Here is a 10,344-nt window from a genome sequence, read left to right as displayed (position 1 = left end):
CTTAACCACGCTAGGGTAACCCTGGAGTATTTGGCAAGTTTAATCTTGCTGAGGCTCTTGTGAAGGCTGGGAAATGAACCAATGAGTTATGAGGTACTGTTATTTGAATTACAATGCACATGCTGTGGGGTGTGGACCAGTGAGTTCGGATCTGATTTCGTAGAAAGACAGATCAAGTGTCGTCACTACTCTACGAGTCGTGATGTCCGCCTACTTGCACTCATCCTGGCAGCGACCGCTAAACCCATTCACCAAGTAATCAATCACCGCGTGCTTAGGGCTGAATATCTGTCAAACCTGATCATCTCGTGTGGGCGTTTGATTAACCAGCTCCGCCTGATTAGATCTCCGGAGTAAGATAGAGCTGAGGTGAAGGAATACGACATTCGGTTATGCTTTTAAACTGAATTAGGCTTTACACGCAAAGGACACTAGTGTGAGGACATGGATTCAGCCGCGTTCTGAGTTCGAACATCGCAATCTGCTGTTGTCATCAATTTCCCTATTTTTTTTTAGAAACATGAACGTTATTTTTCATACGGTATTAATAATAGCAATAATAGTTATAAAAAGTAAAGTAAACTCTTGTCCTCATCCTGAGGTGGCGCATCTATTTTCAGGCACACCCCCAATCGAAATAAGCTCCATGTACAATTTCAATCACATACCAGCCCTCATGCCATTTTTAAATTCATGGCAATATTGGGAATCGATCCCGGGCCATCAAGAACGGCAGCTTGTAGTCGTAACCGTTACGGTACAGAGGCTGAAATAATAATAATAATAATAATAATAATAATAATAATAATAATAATAATAATAATAATAATAATAATAATAATAAAAACTGTCACAGCGTGATCGCAACCCTCCCCAGTGCCCTAGGACACTGCACGCGCAATGCCATCCTGGCGAAGACCTTGAACGATTCTGGCTTGGTCGTCCATGAAGTAAGTACACAATATCTCAACTACTGACAACACTTTGGTTTTGCCAGCGGGTTTAAGGCCGGATGCTCTTCCTGACACAACGTAAATTTTGAGAGAGGTTGTTTGGGAGATAAATAAAAATAACCATATGGAACGTAGGGATGCATGTCCTCTTTTCGTAATATGTGTTTTTTTCTAAATTAACGAATGGTTTGTCCAAACGACGAGCTTGAAGTACAGTGCGATTTTTTTTGAGTAGGTAGTAGCTTCGTTTGCCCCTCGGATTATACCACCCGCCGTACCATGGTTCAGGCACTATGCGTAATGTGTAGGAAGCAGTTTTAAGCGGATCAGTACATTGTATCTATATACATCACTGCAGCTTCAGGACGAATTCTGCATGCGGAATGTATTAGAAGCATTTCTAAGTACATCACTGCATTAGACTAGTAGACATCACTTCCCTGCAGCTTCAGGACATATTTTGCATGCGTAATGTGTAAGAAGCAATGCGTAAGTTGTTTGAAAATGTTCTACGTACAGGAAGTGCACGTGGAAAATATCGTAATGTATTGCAGGAAAGCCCTAAGACGTTCAGCATCAAATACTAGCCTTCGCTATAAACATCAAATTTTCAATTTAATTCAATTTAAATTTGTTAAACAGAACATTATTTTGACGTCATTTGCATTCAGGACTTTACCAGTAGCCAGCAGAAAAAATATTTCTACTTATCTCCCAATCGTCCTGTGTATTTTACATTTTATGTCCTTTCCTTCATCCTTTCTTTGTTCATCCATTTACCCTCTAGACTTGGTTTTCCTTTTAGGACTCGGCTGGGGATCCCACCATTACCGCCTCAAGGGCAATGTCCTGAGCGTGAAACTTTGGGTAGGGGGACTGGTACCTCTCCCAGGTGACCTCATCTGCTATGCTGAACAGGGGGAATGGGAAATTTGGAAGGGATAGGCAAGGAAGAGGAAAGTAAGCGCCCGTGGCCGTAAGTTAGGTACCATCCTAGCATTTGCCTCGGGAGAAGTGATAAATCACAGAAAACGACTTCCAGGATGCCTGAGGTGGGAACTGAATCGCCCTCTACTCAGTTTACCCCCTCCCAGGCTGAGTGGACTCCGTTCCAGCTCTAGTACCACTTTTCAAATTTCTTAGCAGAGCCGGGAATCGAACCTGCGCCTCCAGGGGGATGGCAGCTAATCGCGCTAACCATTTCACCACAGAGGCAAATTTGCAGTTTACCTCATATTCAAAACACATTATCAATTTTTTTACTGGGTTTGAAAAATGGACACACAGAAGAACACGCCTTTATCAGCATATGACGTAATATCGATATTTGTTTGAGAAATAACCACCCGTAGCCGTGCTTTTCTTTAATGAAATAACGAATCGTAAAATAGAAATGGTCCACCTCTATAGTGTAGTGGTTAGTGTGATTAGCTGCCACCCCTGGAGGTCCGGGTTCGATTCCCGGCTCTGCCACGAAATTTGAAAAGTGGTATGAGAGCTGGAACTGGGTCCACTCAGCCTCGGGAGGTCAACTGAGTAGAGGTGGGTTCGATTCCCATCTCAGCCATCCTGGAAGTGGTTTTCCGTGGTTTCCCACTTCTCCTCCAGGCAAATGCCGGGATTGTACCTCACTTAAGGCCACGGCCGCTTCCTTCCCTCTTCCTTGCCTATCCCATCCAATCTTCCCATCCCTCCACAAGGCCCCTGTTCATCATAGCAGGTGAAGCCGCCTGGCGAGGTACTGGCCATTCTTCCCAGTTGTATCCCCCGACCCAAAAGTCTGACACGACAGGACACTGTCCTTGAGGCGGTAGAGGTGGGATCCCTCGCTGAGTCCGAGGGAAAAACCGACCCTGGAGGGTAAACAGATTAAGAAGAAGAAGAAGAAGAAAATAGAAATGACAGTATTCTAATTTTGTTGAATTTTGTGGTTGAAAGACATTTCATAAATTTGCTATCAACTTACACGCAACCATCAGGTCACAAGAACTCTTAATATTTATTTTCGCTTCAGTTTCACTTCACTTTAGAAAGGTAAGACACAAATGTACAGTCACCAAAAACAAAATTGGCGTAAAGTATTGTAGGTTCGTAGGTTTATCAGGCACGATTTTATTTATTATCAAAATATAATTCCCTTCCCTTGTACGTGTGGATATCCAGAACAAACATCTCTATAGGTTCAATTGTTTATGAGAAAAATGTAAGCGCGAGGATCTTATAAAATACAATACGCTGATTGATGTAAATGTGAACAGATGTAGCCAGTAGAGGACACGCTATTCAATTATTGTATGTGAGCTCCCATCGAGACCTAAGGGAGACGTTAAATACAAAATCAATAGGTAGAGCACAAACTAATTATTTCTATATCCACAGTAATTACACGCTGGTAATTTGAATCCTAATGACGCTCTGCGGTTGGCCCGTGGAGAATGGAGCCAGCCGAGTTCATCAGACACGCTCCATAGCCAAAGTAAACTCTTCCTTGACCGTCCAAGAGTGGGAACAACACAAGCTGACGAGTGCTTTCTGTCACGGACAACCTGGAGAAAGGTGTAGACCAGTCTCAAGTTAAGCGTAGAGACTCCTCCGTTTTCTAATTTTGACAGTAAGTATGTATTTATTTATTAGAAACAAATTAAGAGTATAATTAAAATACTTCATATTTATAAAAAGAATGCTATGCACTTAAAATCGCGGAGAGTATGTCCAACCCCTCTGCCTTTTCTCCACAGGCTCGGTTATGAAGTAGGATGAATCTTCGTATCGAGTTTTACGACCGGATGCACTTCTGACGTCATCCTCATCAGATGAGTTAATTATATGAAATGTATGACGCAGCCACGCCGATTTCTGTTATTATTGCGGGGGCATGATTAACATGAAAGAACCTAAAGACTTAAAGAGCTTAAGAGGAGTCGGAAACCAAAAAATTAAAAAAAAATGATTTTTCCAAATGTTGCCTCATTCAATTATTTGGATTCTGCTGATTAAAATGGTGTATAATTTATTTTAATATGACACATGTAAGCATTTTAAAGAACTTTTTTAAAAATCAATGCCCAAGTGGTAAATTGGGCATCTTAGATATGTTACTTTTTTGAAAATATAAATGTCTGGAACCCTTCAATCGAGAAGGCTGTGGTTTTTACTGTTCTATTACTGAATGTCATGCGCAGAGGTTTCCGGTACTGTCATAACAAACATTTCAGTAGTTTCTATTAAATAGAGTTGGATTTTAGGCACTGTTGAGGGTAAATGTGTGAGTGAACAATCTGTTTTACTTTGAAATCATATTCTGAGAAATGACATTTTTTTCACATGTTTGACCCATTATCTCAGAAACTACACTGGATAGGCAGTTCATTGCTTATAGAGAGTCACCTTGTGCCATGATACAGCTACTGAACCAGATAAAAGCACTTCACATATATAGTTTCTGATTTACATACGTTTTTAATTACGTTTTTGTTAAAAATTTGGAACTTATTAAACAAATTCATAACTTGTACAATCGTTTGCTCCAACCATTCCATCCTGGTTCAGTAGGTACGGAAAGGGTGTAAGTACATGTAGTAAAACTATCAAAGCTCTAAACTTAATACTTCCTAAGATAACGGGGCATCTTTTCTGTCAAATTAACATTATCAAGATAGGGCTTTCCGACTCCCCTTAAATCGATGAAATTAATATTGGTTTCCTTCTAGGAACCTTATTTTTTGATATAAAGGCCAAAGGCAGGCATTTATACAAGTGCAGGCACATGCTTCCCCTAGTGCACCGTCACTGCATTGTCCTACATAAGAGGCTTGCAGTGGTGTCTGAACGGCGCACTAGCCACCAACGTCAAGGTATAATAATAATTTCGTGTGGCTATTTCTAGCCGAGTGCAGCCCTTGTAAGGCAGACCCTCCGATGAGGGTGGGCGGCATCTGCCATGTGTAGATAACTGCGTGTTATTGTGGTGGAGGATAGTGTTAAGTGTAGTGTGTGAGTTGCAGGGATGTTGGGAACAGCACAAACACCCAGCTTCCGGGCCATTGGAATTAACCAATGAAGGTTAAAATCCCCGACCCGGCCGGGAATCGAACCCGGAACCCTCTGAACGGAAGGCCAATACGCTGACCATCCAGCCAACGAGTCGGACAACGTCAAGGTATAGCATTCCAACTGATGAGCCCACTGCTACACTGGGGCGTAACGCTGGTAATTTCACTATTGAAAAAGCTTAAATGTTTTTAATAATAGAGCTTATTTTAAACACATTTCTGAACGAGTCTTATGTACGAAATTTTTAATAATAAGAAATGTGAAAAGCTCCACCACCAGACGTACCGCCTGAACAGTCTACACTGGGAAATGTACGCAGTTCTCTGAAGGAAGGCCGCTTTCTAATATCATTTCTTGATATAAAATCACATACCAGATTTAACGGCTTAGCCACACCTGAAAACTACCAAACACCACGTTTATGGGGGTGCAAAATGGTACTCTTCACCCCTACCCCCCAAGATCACTTTTTTGGGATGGGGGGGGGGGGGGGACAGAAAATGACTTGATCCCCTAAGTATGACAACTCGTTTTATAAAACTTGGTATGACGTGATATATGATAGTAGAAAGGGAAGGGGTGAAAACTGATTTCTGCGCATATCCTACTTCTGTCGAATAACATCAAGGGGTTCGCTTAATGGCTTAACATCTCCATCAATAGCGTCGTATCCCTTCACTCCATATGAACACTACGGAGAGTTTTGGGATTGTATCCAGGCTTTTGGCACACAGTCTAGTGATTAAGAATTGTATACCACCACCACTGCCGGCCAACATTCTGATGGTGAATATTTTTTCGACCAACGTGACTCGAACCACCTAACCACGGTGTCAGACGCCTTAACGATCATGGCCACTAAGCCGGCCCTTTAAAATTACTTATTTTGTACATTATCAATAGATATACATCCTAGCTCTGAAAATAATGTTAAACACTTTTTTGTACCTTCCTCTCAAATCTACGTCATTCTCCCATTTTGGAACCAATGATGTTGCTTATAATTGATCGAGGATTGGATTTCCCATAACCTTGAACCGTACTGAGAACCGTGGTAGAATAACACCCACAGTATCACCTGCCTGTCGTAAGGGGCAACTAAAAGGGGCCCAAGGTGCTATCAATTTGGGAGCGTGGGTTTAGCGACCACTTGGCCCTTAGCTGAGTCCTGGCATTCCTTCCACTTAATTGTGTCAGGCTCCTCACTTTCGTCTATCCCATCCCTTCACCGATCTTGTCTTTCGTCGGATGATTCCTTCATTTTTCGAAGTGTCGGACCCCTTCCATTTTCTCCCTCTGATTAATGTTAATAGAGAATGGTTGCCTAGTTGAACTTCCTCTTAAAATAATGATCACTACCACCACCGTCCTGAGAAATGGACAGGCCCCGTTAAGTCCTTTGTGGAGCAACTCGAGCATGTTGGTATTTGGAAAGCTTTGCATGTTGTGAGGGTATTAACACATCTCGGAGATTGCTCGCTATTATCTGGTGTCCGGTACACATCTCCTGGGAAGTGGGTTGAAATCCTCAGGGCTGTCGTTCTTAAGTGCACTCGACCTCAAACATTGACCTTCCCATCACGGTTCAGCTGCTTTTACAAGTTGGAGGTGCTATCAGAGTAATCCATCGTCTGGGAATGCACAATGGAGCAGAAGAAAATCTGACAATTGAACAATTACAAGACAGAGGTCAAGAATTTGTATCTTGACGCGTCATCTGGCGAGTGGTCACAATAAAAGGCTAACAGTGTTACTCACAGGTGCTGTGGTAGCAATGTCTTATTTTAGTGTTAGTTCAGTTCGCAGTATTCAGTGAGATACAGCGTAAGTGGGTAGAATTTTAACTGCTCACGTTTAGGGCCAACTTTAAAGGTGGCTAGTATCTGGGTAGTGGCTACAAAGATAGCTACTATCCGAACACCTCGGGTTTGTTTGCGGTAAAAAATAATATTCAACGAAACATTTACATAACGTAATTTTTGTATTTTACCTGAATTTTTCTCTATGAGTGGAGGGGTGGGGGTGGATGAATGTTTATGTGATTTTGAGGGTGTGAAGTTTACGTGAGTACAACTACAAATAAAATGTTTTCATTCCTCCCCTGAAGGAGGAGGCGGGCCTCTTGGACGGTGACTCCGTCTCTCAGGCCAGGAGATTTTTTGCGGTGAAGGAGATGTGCGGAGAAGATGAGAGGGTTGGTGGCCGTGACCTATACTAGGAACTGTCCAATTGAGATGGCTGAAAAATAACGTAGCAGTTACTTTGTCACAGTTACATGCCTGTCACTGTTACACATGTAACGAGGACAAAAAATAACAGGTTACCGAGTAACGACAACAGAATAACGTACTACTACTGTAGTGAAAACAGTAACCGGGAAGTGGGAACTGTCACTAGTAGCAGCTTACAGACACAGAATGTGAACCTTCAGATTTCAGATAGTACGCATGTCTTCCAAGTGAGAGCGCTTTCGTAGGAGATACTCTATAGTGTATTTGTTTAAGTTGCTGCTGTCGCCTGGTAACGAAAGTGCAAACTGTTATGACATATTCAACTGCTCAGGAGTAATCGTGTACTCAAGTGACTCAGGCATCGCGCAGGGCTACCTACATTATTATTATTATTATTATTATTATTATTATTATTATTATTATTATTATTATTATTATTATTATTATTATTATTATAAGTTTCACCCGTATAATTTTTCTTGTACCATAAATAAATTAGTATGCTAACTTTCCATATTGATATTATAGATAACGTAATTACTGCATTTTACTTAATCGATCCTCTTGTACCGGTTTGTGTCGAGGTTTGGCAGACAGATCATCATGTTTTATTGTGCTCTATCCTTGTCAAACTCACTCCTCTAGATTTCAGAAAAGACGCTATGCTGTCTTGTCATTTCATCCGTTGTCTGCCTCTCGTTAATTTTATAGCAAATAGGAATGCGTGTTTTGCTGCACCGACTTTCAACACTGTCGTGATGCGTGCGCGCATGTGAGAGTGAATGAATGGGACTTCGCAACACGGCTGTACGGAGACAAGCTTGAAGCCGTGGCCAATAAAAGGTGACTAACGTTGGACGTTATTTTTAACTATTACTTTTCACAGTTACTTTACTGTAGCAGTTACACAAAAATAACCGTTTGTCACATCTCTACTGTCCAGGCATTCGCCTTAGTGCAGGAGAATGAAAAACCACAGAAAACCAATCTCAGGACAGTCGACGGTGGGCACCAGCCCCTCTCCGTCTGCCGAATGCAGAGGTGTAGAGCCACGGCAGAGCCGCGGCCACTCCTCCGCTCGGTTGGTCGATCAGAATGCAGAGCCGTCGGACCAGCCGAAGCCCACTCTGCAACCGCCGACCGCTCCCGAAAAAGTTAGCTTAACTGGTCTTAAGTGGTTACGCGTATACGCGGGGCTATAGTCGAGAGTATACGCGAGTATACTTTATTCTGATTTTTGAGTACACTTTCTGCTTTGCTTTATTGATCTAATTTAATTTCACTATTCTTCCACTGAGTTTTAGCATTCCTTCTTAAGCATCACTTCATCATAATCTTGAACGTTACAACATGTGCATCAGATTTCTCTAGCCATCTGTTGAAAAATATGCGAACTGATGTTTGTTTTTCGGGCGTGTTCCATTCAAATGTCTAACATTGGTATATTGATCAGTTTTGTGGCTGCCATCTCTCCATCAGAATGTGAATTATTTCATGAGTTTGCATTACTGTCCTGCAGAGTCTTACGAGTATTGTAACAGTTTCATTGGAATTGAAAACAAACAACACGCTGTTTAGGAACAAGAACGAAGGATCGTTGGTTGAAAAGGGGTAAGCAAAGCAAAGTCATCTCCGTACAGGCCATGAAGGCCCTTGGAGGAGTGGAAGGTAAAGGCTTCCACCGTTCGTAACCTCGGCACGTGATGGGGTGGAGTGGTTAGCTCTACGCCCCCCCCCCCCAGGAATTTACCTGGTACTCATTTTTGGTGTAGGCTGAGTGAATCTAAGGGCCATTTGCACCTCCGGGAGTGGAAATCTCGTTTCTTAAATTTTACGACTTCCTGACGGTGATTCGAACCCACGTTCTTCCTGGCGAACCGAGCACGCCTTTATCGCATCGGCCAGGCAGCCCGTTGAAAAGGGGAATAGTGATACTGAGGAGTAAGCCCTTAGAAGAAGTGCAGTTTATCAATTTGGAAACTGTCTATATCAGTGGTGTTCAAACATTTTGGTTTGCGTAACCCCAAAATCCAATTATTTTACTTTCGTACCCCCCACCCTCTGAGGTACTAGTATATAGGGATTACACCAGAAACAACAAATTATAGTTGCTGGATGCCAAATAATATAAAATATCATCGTCAACATCATCTTCCGGAGACTTAAGGTCTCATGCCCTTCTTGACACCACGGGATTTTCATCGGAAAATACCATCGCAGCAACACTGGGAATCAAACCAAGGTCGCCGAGATGAAGGCAAGCAATTAAGCCACTTCATCACCCTGTTCCATAATAGTAATATTGCTGGGCTAAGGAAACCTCGTAGAGGCGTGCGACTGTGAGCTTGTATCCGGGAGATAGTAGGTTCGAATCCCACTATCGGCAGCCCTGAAAATGGTTTTCCGTGGTTTCCCATTTTCACACCAGGCAAATGCTGGGGCTGTACCTTAATTAAGGCCACGGCCGCTTCCTTCCAACTCCTACCCCCTGTGGGTGGGGGCGGTAGCATAACACCCACAGTATCCCCTGCCTGTCGTAAAAGGCGACTAAAAGGGGCCCCAGGGGCTCTTAACTTTGGAGCGTGGGTTGGCGACCACGGGGCCCACAGCTGAGTCCTGGCATTGCTTCCACTTACTTGTGCCAGGCTCCTCACTTTCAACTATCCTATCCGACCTCCCTTGGTCAACTCTTGTTCTTTTCCGACCCCGACGCTATTAGGTTTGCGAGGGCTGGGAGTCTTTCATTTTCATGCCCTTCGTGGCCCTTGCCTTTCTTTGGCCGATACCTTCATTTTTCGAAGTGTCGGACCCCTTACATTTTTTCTCTCTGATTAGTGTTATATAGAAGATGGTTGCCTAGTTGTACTTCCTCTTAAAACAATAATCACCACCACCACCACTTCCAACTCCTAAGCCTTTCCTATCCCATCGTCGCCATAAGATCTATCTGTGTCGGTGCGACGTAAAGCCCCTAGCAAAAAAAAAAAAAAAGGAAACCTCGTAAAATTCTTCGGAGTAAAGTTTACAGAAGGGACCCAAAACTGAGTGGTCAGCAATGGCCGGAAAACTATTCCTGGCATTTTTATTGCTTGACGAGAGCCGGATTG

The sequence above is a fragment of the Anabrus simplex genome, chromosome 7, assembly GCF_040414725.1.
Source record: "Anabrus simplex isolate iqAnaSimp1 chromosome 7, ASM4041472v1, whole genome shotgun sequence".
NCBI classification, from domain to species: domain Eukaryota; kingdom Metazoa; phylum Arthropoda; class Insecta; order Orthoptera; family Tettigoniidae; genus Anabrus; species Anabrus simplex.
Note: the sequence above shows the minus strand (reverse complement) of the source record.